The 11712-nt window shown below is 41.8% G+C and overlaps 1 long non-coding RNA gene across 1 annotated transcript; it reads left to right on the forward strand.

Annotated features, from left to right (window-relative positions):
* The first annotated feature begins 740 nt into the window (after positions 1 to 740).
* Positions 741 to 2272, forward strand: LOC137485253 (uncharacterized). Its single transcript, XR_011005246.1, has 2 exons — positions 741 to 1097; positions 1638 to 2272. It is a non-coding gene; the product is annotated as an uncharacterized lncRNA (long non-coding RNA).
* Positions 2273 to 11712: the final 9440 nt, after the last annotated feature.

Genomic DNA, 11712 nt, shown 5'->3' on the forward strand with positions numbered 1-11712 from the left:
TTAATGAGTGTTTGCACAGCACTTTAAAGGTGTGAAGAGCCATATAGATGCTGCTAAGTATCATTGTTAATTATGATTAGGTGTAATATTGTAATATATAAATATTGCACAGTAAATAGCTTGAAGAGCATGAGAGAGGATTTCTCAGCAGTCATGGACATTTTGTCTTTAGAGCTGGAGGCACATCTACCCATTGGACACAAACCTGGTCTGGAATTTTGAAGGGTGCAAGCAGTGGGAGGAGAATAGACAGAAATCTATTTTGGTGGTAGACTGACTGCGTGGATTTTTGTAGGGAATGAGGAGAAGACAGAACAAAGTGGCATTTTGAAACAAAACATTGGAAAAAATGACTATTGAATGAGCATAATTTCTTCAGTCCATTTTAAGAAAACTAAAATCTCACCAGCTGCAATGTTTTTGCCAAGATGTGTTTTGTCCAAAGGCAGGTTTTGGTGCTGAGCACTGAGAGGGTTGACTGCAGCCCAGGGACTGTCCCTAGGCTGATCCAAACAGCCACTTGGAATTTTTCCCTCCCTGTTATAGGAGCTTTGGTGATTGCTGGAGGGGTTTCACCTTCACCCCTTAGTGTCTGTGCCAAATGTTCAGGTCTCTGTCTGGGTAGGCAGATAATGCCTGTCCTCAGTTCTCTGGACTTTTCTGTGAGCATCACCATGTCCACTCTCTGGTCACCCAGAAGGACCAAAGTGGACAAAAACTGCCCTCCACATTGCCTCAGAGCTCAGACTGAGCAAATGGGCTGTAAATCTGAGGGTTAAGCTCTTGAGCCAAAACACCTGACAGACTTGCAGTTTTAAGTGAAATTCTATTAAAGTCAAACACCTGAGTATCCCTGAGCCTGAGGCCCTAATTTCTCAGATTCTCACTTTCCTCACCTGTAAGCCTGAGGACAATAATTCCCTTTATGAAACAGGTGGAGATGTATGGCCAAAGGGCCTGAAGACAAGGAGAGTTAACTTTTATTAAGTGGATCCTGAAGGCCAGAAGGACCCCTGTGACCAATAGGTCTTGTCCACATACCCTTCCTCTGCACGTTCTTTGTACCAATCCTTTGGCCTCTGTTTTAGTTCTGGTGTGTTGTTATTCTGTGCTTTAACCCACCCCTGAGACCTCCATCTGCCTCCCCCAGTGCCACCCCAGAGAATAGATCTGTACCTGGTGCCTTTGATAAGAGGGTTGCTGCGAGGACGAATTTGTTAATATTTGTTAAAGGCTATAATTTGCTGGCTGAGGGGCAGGTATATTAATCAGGGGCATGTGAATGCTATTGAAACCCTAATTTGCCAGAAAGAAAGGAGAAGAAGTGAGTAGAACAGGGAATTAGCACATGATAAATCTACTTAATATACAGAAAGAGAAACTTATAGGGAGCGAGCTGCTCTGCTTCCTCTCCTTTCTGTCATTCATGCCTTATTAATAATGCTTGTGATGTTAATTTTCATCTCACACAAATGACAAATAAAAAGGCCTGATTTATATTGTTCTTGAAATACAAAGATTCATACACAGCCTTGGAGAGAAACTATGATCACTCATTCCCCCTGGTAAACATAAATATTCAATAATTAATACTGAATTTTCGGAAGGCTGATCTCTTCTCTTGATCTCTAGAGCAGCCTGTTGACCCTGTCATGTGTTGCAGGCAGCATGAGATTGAAAAGTGAGCCTCATCTGTATCTGCAGATACCAAGTGAATCCCAGCTAAAAGCTGCTGTATTAACTGCCTCTGACTTGCCACCACTGTGTTACTGCCTTGCTGAAGAAGCAGCACCCTGAGTACACCTTTCATGCAAAACTTTGGAAATTATTATCCTGTATTTGCTCAAGGGAGTCCTTGATATGCCCCATTCCAGCTTGCAGAGAGAGCTCTGCTGCACAATAGATGGCAGGAGAGCCTGGTTTTCCCAGGATGTACCCACTCCTACCCCAAGAGTCCTTTGAGGTGCACTGCAACCCTCTATCTTAAATTTTCTTCTATACCATATGATGACCTGTGCTTTCTCCATCCCTCTACAGAGCGCTCAGGCACCCTCTGGAGGGAAGGAGATGCCCTGAAGGAGAAAGAGAAGAAGCAAATAATTCAGTCCTGCAGAGAATTTAGACCTGGCTTCTTCCTTGGTGCTGGTGTGTAGAGAGCAGGGAGCTGGAATTTTTGGCTGGTAACTACTGCTTCTTTCATCCATAAGGACAGCAGTGAGGAAAAGCCTGCCCATAAATTCTCCCAGCTCAGGGCAGCTCATTGCTTCTGTAATTGCAGTATTTGCAGCTTTTAGACAGCACAGACCGCTCTTGACAGCAGGGTACCAGCTCTTCTTGAGGCTGAGTCCACAGAGGACCACCTCTGTCAACTCACCAAGAGCCACCAGCACAGAAACCTCTCATGACCTGTTGTGTCATCTCTGAGAAGAGTCTTCAGCACTCTCTCTTTTCTAGACCATCACTGCCAAAACAGCCACAGAGGAGAAACATGGAAAAATCAAAAGAAGGAATAACTTCCAACGCATGTTATTTTGTTAAAGAGCATTAAAATAAAAAGCAGCTCGAAACCACAAAACCCAAACAACTCCAAGAACACCCTTAGAACAACAAGATTCCTCTCTGGACTCCCTAGTGGTTTAATCAGAATTTCTTCCTCCTTGCTTGACCTCCCACAACACCCCTGAACTATAAATAAACTTGTGATAGTTATGACACAAGCCAGGCTGCCAAAGCAGGCGTGGAAAGTGGATGGAGATGTTATGAATGATCTCTACCATTTGAAGTGTTACCTTACTGTATTTCTTGCCAGCAACCAAGACAAGAGAAAGAAGAGAGAAAAACAGCTGAAAAATATCTTCTCATTTTGCACTTTCAAAATGCTTTTAAATGTATAGGTGGTTTTTTTTTCCCCCCATAAATAAATGGCTCTTTTGCACAATAAACATGTAAATTGGGTTATCAAGCATTTCAAATACACTGCATTCCCTTTTGGGTGTCATAAATATCACAGTGTAACCTCTGCCTCTGTTAGTTTCTGTTTCATAGTCAAGACATAGGAAAAATCATTCTCACAAAAATACCTTACTCCCTGGAAATGGCTTGTTGTGGGTTAGCAATTAATCCCTTAGGAGTCTGTAGGCAGACCCTTTCTTGCTATAAATTTGGGGCACCCCACTGAAGTCAATGGAGATTATATAAATAGAGGATCTGACTCTGTGTGTGTCTCCCACTCCCTCATGCATGGTCTGCTTTAATCAGCTGAAGCAGAGAGCTTGCTGTGTAACCCGTTGGAGGAAGGAGGAAAAAAATAACATTAGAGAAGTGATCTTCTTTATCTAGGGCATGAATTTTCTGCTTGAAGCTTGGGTTAGTGGTGGTGGCTGGGAAAAACTTTGTTGGTGAGTGTTTGCAGGTCTGTAGTGACTGAGAAGAGCATGATTCTTTTAAGTATTCTAAACAATTTTTAGGGTTTTTTTTGTTTATGAAGCACACTTCAGTCAGTGGCCACAGCAGCATTACTTGTTTGAGGCTGCACTCTTGAGTTCTGTTTGCTGACCCATTACTGCATCAAAAAGGGAGAGATTGAATTTAGTTCCAATAAAATTGCATTAAGTTTCCAATAGACATCTTTTATTTCCAATTGGATATGGCATCTCCCTTTGAAAAAGAACCAAGTGCAGTGTTTCCAACAAAAACCTCTGCAGGTCTTATCTGTGACCTTCTCTCCAGAACTTTTAGCAAAGTCCTGTTGGATTAGGTACTTACTTTGTTAGAAAACATACCTTTGAACTACTATTGATAAAATATTTCTGGCTTGACAACACTTGAAAACTTACATTTGCAATGTAGCTAGACTCATAGGAGTGTCCAGAATGCTCCAAGACTATCTATTTTTGTAGAGTAAGGAGGTCATGTACTGTAGAATAGGGCATATTTCTCTATTTCCATAAATATCTATATCATCTTGCTTTTGTCTGGGCATGAACTACATGTCTTCATGAGCATTTGCTACTCAGCATTCAATATTTTTTTCAGACAGCAATGATCAGGTGTTTGGTTTTTGAACCGTTCCTTCTGCACATCCACTACTTCCACTGGGTGACTGGCTCCTATCTGACTAAAAGAACACTCCAAACAGGAAAATAATAGGATGCTGCACTGTGCTTTATTGAATACTGAATATTATTAGTTCAGCCTGGCACAAATTTGGAAACATTCTGGGCATTGTGTTTGTTGTTTTTTTTATGAATGCCTAAAGTCCTAGCTCTGCTTGTTTACAAAGAACAAGCAAAGCAATTCCACAAAATACCAGGAATCAAATTCAAGCTGTTTTGTTTACACTCATTTACCAAATCTGTTTCCATTCTCTGACTAGCTCTCATTGTAACTACAGTTTATCATCATTTTTCAAACGCCAACATTTCAGTGAAACAGATTTGTTTGGGGGGAGGAAGAGGAAATGTTCACTTCATTCCAAAAAAAGAAGACTACTCATGAGTCAAATTGTTCAATTTGTTTTTAAAAAAGCCCTATTTTCAATTATCATTCCACATATCTTACAAGTTTCTCATTTGAATCAGAAAGTTTTCAAGATATTTCCAGAAGAATCCTAAAAAAGCTGCTGAGTGACAATTGAAAATTTACCTTGTTTCTGTCCAGCGAGACTGATGTCTCTGAGTATCCTTATGTGGGACAAGTACTTCCTTTCTCTTCATATCTCCGGTGCTTCAATGTTTAATAATTATAAATTATGAAATTCATAGTTAAATAACTAATTAGAACTAGTTATTTAGAACTAGAACTAGAACTGCAAGTGTACACAGACACCCTGAGGGCTTTAGAGAAACAATACAGGAGGAACTAGAGCTAAGGGGGACTAAATCAATATGTTCTTGTCATTGCTTAGAAGGTGATACATGTCATTTTATTGGCTTCATCTCTTCCCCTGACCTGTTTCCCCACCTGATTGCAATCCCTGATATACATACTGAGATTCATCTGTGGCATAGACTTGGCTATTATTTCTCATTCTTACTCAAAACAGAAAACCCAAAAGATGGTGCATGCTCTTCAGTGAAGTGGGGCCTGAGTTAGGGCTGTGCTTACAGCAGAACTGAGCCCGACGTTCGTGGCTGGGATTGCTGATCTCTAACATTACTGATTGCTTAATATCAAATGTTTTGTGTCTGAAATAAGTTTCCTGGTAGTTTGACTTAACAAGTACGGTTTGTACAGCCCACATACTTTTAAAATAATTATTTTCCTCCCACAGCTATTAGTGAAAGCTGTGACATCTTCCCCTTCTTCGCAGTGATATGTCATCTCTGCTTCAGCACCAGATGGTCCAGGAAAATGAGCAGGAGAAATAAGCGTGTCTATTTCCCCCTTCCTTAGCATGGCAAGAAAATAAATGTGAAATAAAGAAAGTGTTACCTGTTCTAGGATAAAGCCTCTGGATGTGACGGCTCTCTCTGCCAGTTTCCTCCTTTGCTCTTTCCTCCTTGCCCCCTCCACCAGCACAGTCATAGCTGGTAACTGGATATTATGGATGGGCTGGTCCTTCCCTTAGACCATCCTCCTGGAGCTTCAGGAGCAGGAAACACCTCAGCCATCTTTTTATACCAAAACCTGTTGCGCATCGTGTATCATACCTGACCCATCTCATGATTAAGGCTCTCTGTTGGGATTAGGAGAACTGACATTGGTTTCTGACTCTGCTATGGGGACCTCCAATGACCTTAGATGTTGTCCATGCTTCGTGGTCCCTCAGTGGTCAAGAGGAGACAGTAACTATTGCTTTTTCTCCTGCATATTTAGAGGCAGGTCTTGTCTGTGGTTCCCGAGTCAGACAGAGTAGGGATTCACTCTCAAGTCTAGAAAGGTGATTCTTACACTCACACCTGTGAAGTAAAACTCAGAAACCTGAACTGAGTATGATGGAGAAAAATAATATCTACACACGTGTAGAGGCAACTGACACAATAGTTTGGAAGAACAAGGGAATCATTGTCCCACCACCAGACTGCCAGGCCACAGTGCCAGGCCATCTATGCCTTATCTTTGGCTGGAAACTGAAGATGGCAGTAAGTGCCAGCAAATATACTCTTATTAATCTCCAGGATGGTGCCCAAGCTGTCTAGGAGGGTTCAAAGCTGTGGTGTCCCCTCTTGTGATGTTCCCAAGGCAGTATTTGCCTTTATTCAGTCTCAGTGTTCAGAGACAAGGGAGGAAGAAAGAGGAGTCAAGGATGGCCTTTCCAGCTCTCCTGCAGCCAGAATTCCTCACTCGTTAAGGCTGTTTCACACACATCTGCCCTACAAGTCCTTCACAGAATCACAAAATGGGTGAGGTTGGAAGGCACCGCAGTGGGTCATCTAGTCCAATGTCCCTGCTCAGTCAGGCTCTTCCCAGAGCACATTGCACAGGATTGCATCCAGACAGTTCTAGAATGCCTCCAGTGAGAGAGATTCCACAACCACTCTGGGAAATCTGCTCCAGTGCACAGTCACCACCACAGTGAAGAAGTTCTTCCTCTTCATTCTGGCTGGAGCAAGAACAAAGGGAAGGTAATTTGGACATTAGCTCTAGTTAGCGTGTAGAACTTCATCCTCTCTTTTATTTTGAGCTAGAGCTGCTAAACCAGCTTGAAATTTGAACTGTCCTACCACTGCTGCCTTAAGCACTGCTGCCCTAAGCTGCAATGTCAGGTCAGCAATCCATGCAAGGGACAGACCTTTCACACTGCAGGCACATTCTCCCTGCCCTAGTGGAGGATCCAGTCTTGAAGTCTAATCTGCTTGCATGGGAGGAAACAGAATTCATGAGGGAGTGAGCATGAAATTCAGCTGTGAAATGTCTGTCCTCTCATTTTATTCTGCTCTCTGCTCATCAAAGTGTTTGTTAATCTTCAAACTCCCTTCAACTTCTGCTCCAGTGAATACATGTTTCAGAGTTTCCTAATACATGTTTATTGTCCTTTTTCTTGAAAGCCCTGTCGTTTATCAGATAATAGAAACAGTATGACTGAGATCTAGCACAACTCAATAAGGATATAAAATATTCTGGGTGAGCATCTTATGAAGAAAAAGGTCTTGAACTTCCTTCAGCAATAGCTTGACAAAAGCAGGAATAAAGAGTACCGTTGCAAAAGCATAGGTTGGGTCATAAGTATTTTCTGTCCCAAATTACAGCTGTTTATCTCTTCTGATAGGCATCCATCAGAAATTGTTTGAGCAGTCACCCATAGTTTTTTATTCTTGGCAAAATGCCGTGCTTCCATTTTCTTTTCATTACTGGCTTACAATAAATTGCACTCATGTCCCAAAAGCAAAAGTCTCTCCAGTCCATTATCATTCCCTAGGGTCATTCTTTCAAATGTAGTTAAACTTGGATCTTTCTTGCCTCTGAGGCATCTCTCTTTTTTAGACCCTTTTCCATTTGGACTGACTAAAGTTCCAAGAGGTTAAATGACTTGGCCAGGGTCATGTAGTGAGTCTGTGGCTGGGCAAGAGAGAGAGAGACCCTGCACATGACAATAACCAGCCAAGCCCCCAGGACCCAAGCCCTCAAGAAGTATAAAAGGATTTTATAGGCAAACCAGCTCAGAAAATTGCAGACTCTTAAATAGTTGAGTTTATAATGGAAATACTAAGAGAAACCTGACTGTAGCAGTGGAATAGTAGTAATGCATTACTTATTCCATTAATGGCTGTGTTCTTAATAGAAACAGGTTCATTACATGGTAAGAATCAAAGTTTGCATTAAATAGAAACATCATTTGGTGTTTTATTGATTAAAAGGAGATTAGATTTCCATGATGTTCTTTAGCAAATAGGATGCCTCGGAGGAAATGTATATATTTATATTATAAGCAGGAGGGTTTTATTACAGCATAATGGAAAGAAAATGTATCTCATAATGATAGTTTATATCACACAAGGGATCTGATAACTAAAAGTTTAACTCCTAACCTAGCAGTGAAGTCCAGGAATCTGTATTCATGTATTAGTGCAGAACTAAGGTTTTCCATTTGGAAAGTCTATTGTTCCATGCTGCAGGTGACATCGAGGTTAGACCCTCACTTCTCACCCAGAAGATGAAATCCAACCTGTCCCTGTGGACTACGTGGTGAGGGCAAATTATTACACTGAAATATCAGCATCAACAGAAACATAATCATCTCCAATCAGCAAATACTTGGCACTCCCTTGTTTCACTTCTCCCTGGATCCTTAATGGTATAAATATCAGCAATGCTAATTATCCACCAGTGATTTCCTTTCTCTCTTTCAGACACATGTGGCTGTGAAGGCATGCTTGTTCTCAGCTTTAGGACTGTGGGTGATGGGCTGAAATTCAGCTGTGTGAGAGCCACCTTTCCATGTACTGTTGCATCAGAGTTGATCCTGGCATCTCAAAATCACCACAGAAACTTTTGTTGGCAGACCAGAAAATTTTGTTAGACCAGAATCACATCAGCTCAAATTGGAGAACATCCTGATGAAGGCCAGGATGGGCTAAGGCACCTTGCAGACTGCTCTGACTTACACCTTGAACCATCCTCCAAATGCTCTGATACCTATTCCCCAAGGACTGCCCTGGATTCAGGCTGATGGATTTAAAAATGAAATCTTTAAAACACTGTGTGGATCCCTGTGCTGATATGAGTGTGGGGGATGTGTAGGCTGACTTAGAAACAAGCACCTCCATGCCCCAGTGTGTATTTCCAGTTCAAGCAGAGAAGAAATATGACAGCTGAATACTTTTTCAGGGGTGGATGATATTTTACTGAGTAACCCCAAGTGTATGAGTTGTTTCAAATACTCCCTCAGTACCCAGCCTCTCTGAGACAATATCCCTCTAGCAGATGTTGTCATTCATGGATCTATGGCTTGAAAAGAAACCCATCACTTTTCAATCTGCCATCCATCAAGTCAGTCAAGAGTTAATTGAAAGGCTCCCATTAACTTCAATGGGGCCAGACTTTGCTCCTAAATAATTCTGAGGAGTTCAATTAATGTTAATGGACACCTAATGCCGGTAACTAACAATCTCCCTTTAACAACCTAATTATTTCTTGACAGATGTTGGACTAGTAAATAATCTAGTGGTCTTTGGTGGTAGATGTAAGACAGCTTTGGAAAAATGCCTCTCATGGCAAAGTAAAAATGGTTTTCCACCAACCACCCTGCAGATGGTCAGATTTTACAGCTTGGCTGTGTTTTGATGACTTTTTTTTTTCCTTTTTTTAACTATGGCTGAAATATGTATGATAGGAAGGAAATACTGTAAGTGTAGCTTGGTTGGCTTTACTGTTCTGCCAGAGCACAAGAATATAGTTCCTAAGTGCTTACTGGCAAGTATGACCTGATCATTTGTGGCCTAAATTTCTGTAAAATAAAATACCTGTTTCTAAATATCCGTAAAATGGGGTTAAGGGCTCCTGTGTCTGACTGTGAGCTTTACCCAGGGAGCAGAAACAGCTCTAACCACCCTTTCACCAAGTACTGCATGTAAAGACGCAGTTGTTCAGAGATACAGCAAGTCAGGGTTTCCAGATGGGTGCAAGGGATGAGGTGGGAAGAAAGACCATTTTAGAGGCCTCCCAAAATTTTTATTACTTAACGTGACAAGTGCCTCTTGCTTTCAAATAACCAAACACAAAAAAGACAATGCCAGAAGAGTAAAGACCAGAGAGATCTATGGAAATTACAGTCTACTTCATCCAGTGCCCTCTCTCTAAGGCCTAAGTCCCTGTTGTGCTGTCCTTTTGTGCTGCAAACAAGGGTTCCCAAAAGATAGCTCACATTTGTCACACAGGATGTAATCCAGCTACTCTGTAGGCAATGATGATAGCAATAGAAGCAAGGAATAAATCAACAACAGCTTCAAGAAACACTGCAGCACTTCAAGATGAAAAATGACAAATTTCTGAAGAACTTGTGGAATATCTAAATTTCTGTTGAAAAATCAAAAGTCTTGCATTAGTGAGGACGGAGAGGAATAACTAGAGTTGGAAATTAATGTGATTCCCTTAATTTTAACCAAAGAGTCATTGAGTTTGCCCCTGTAGCTTACCCAAGCTGTGAGATCAGTGCAGCATTCAGCCTGCCTTTGCATCTGCCCGCCTTTCATATGCAACCTATGTGAAAACCTCCTTCACTCACAGAAGCCTTTTTCACCATTTTCAGAGGCCAGATCTAGAAAAGACTGTTTCTGTAACCATGTCCCCCTCCTGCCTGGCAGCCTGCCTGGTGCTGCCTGGCACCAGCTTTGCCTCCTGGGCAAACAACAAAGCTCTCAATACTTATTGTTTTTATAGGAATGAGGCATAACGATGATATTTATACAGTCCAGCATGTGTCTGATTCAGATTAAACTGTGTGAGGACCATTTTTAAGGATATGGTTTCCTTTTGGATGGTACTGAAAGTCTTCTCAGTGTGTTTAATGGTGCTAGACCTGGACAGGAAAGAGGTAAATTTGATACATCTGTGAATTCTCTGTGTTCAAGAGCCTGCTGGGGAAATTCCAAATAATTTCCCAACACAGTCCTACCTGAAGATAAATACTAGGGTATTTGTTACAGAGTGTACTTGAGGCACCAATCCCATATTTCAGGGAATTTGCCTGATCTGTGTGTTGCTGTGATGGTCAGAGCAGAGACAGAGGTGGGCACTGAAGGTGCCACAAATGGCTTCTTTTGCAGCCAGTGTAGAGAAAATGGGTGTGATTATCTGACCCTAAAGCTGTGTGGTTTAGGAGAAGCTGAACTGCATAACACAAGTGTCTGCTGCTCTGCACACAGTTAGGTTGTTCAGGGCAAGCACTGTGTCAGCTGAATCTCTCCCACCAGGCTTTGGACATGGATCTCTCAGATGGCTGCTAAGTGGTCACCGGAGCAAACTGTTAGCCCAGGACAAAGATGACGATTTACAGTTTGTTGCTCACATCCTTGAGAACTGTCATCGCATATTGATCTGAGATGATTCCTGTGAGTTAATTCTTTCATTTGTTGACATCTGTTCTTCAGTAATTTGTTAATAATGCACTACTTTTTCTTCCTGAATTTTGAGGCAACATCAAGTGTGACTTAGTGTAAGGCATTGCTGAGAGGTGCGACTCAGTTTGGATGAGGAATTTTGGGTGAGATTGGCTGAGATGCAGAGAAGCAAAAAAGCATGATGACTAAAGACATAATGCTTACATCTTTGCTTATAAATAAAATAGACCAAGGCCTGTGCTCTGCTACTAGAGCCACTGGCATCTCACAGCTCATGTCCATGCATTTGAACTCTCTTACACTCATAATTAGACTAAAATGTGTCCCAGATTAGACTAAATGATCTAAAGGTCTTTTTTTTTTTTTGGTAGATCAGATGTGGATGCTGATCATAGCATCCATATGTGGGGTTGAAGAGAACATGGAGATGTGATCTGTGAAAGTCAGGAGAGGGTAATGGAAGGCAGGAAGGCTGTACCTCTCTTGTGAAACGGGAGGCTTTGCATCAGTGGTGGCAGAAGATGGACAGAAGTTTTAGGCGTGATTCACATGTTTTAGGCATGATTTCTGCTTGTGCAGGCTTATGACCATAGGTGAACCTGCCACTGCTTTATCCAGGCTATTCTCAACAGTCACGAGCACTGAAGACTCCTCCAGGTGTCAATTTTGTGGTTCTGCAAGAGTGCAGGACTTCATGGAGCTGAAATAATGT

Source organism: Anomalospiza imberbis, chromosome 1, assembly GCF_031753505.1.
Source record: "Anomalospiza imberbis isolate Cuckoo-Finch-1a 21T00152 chromosome 1, ASM3175350v1, whole genome shotgun sequence".
Lineage (NCBI taxonomy): Eukaryota > Metazoa > Chordata > Aves > Passeriformes > Viduidae > Anomalospiza > Anomalospiza imberbis.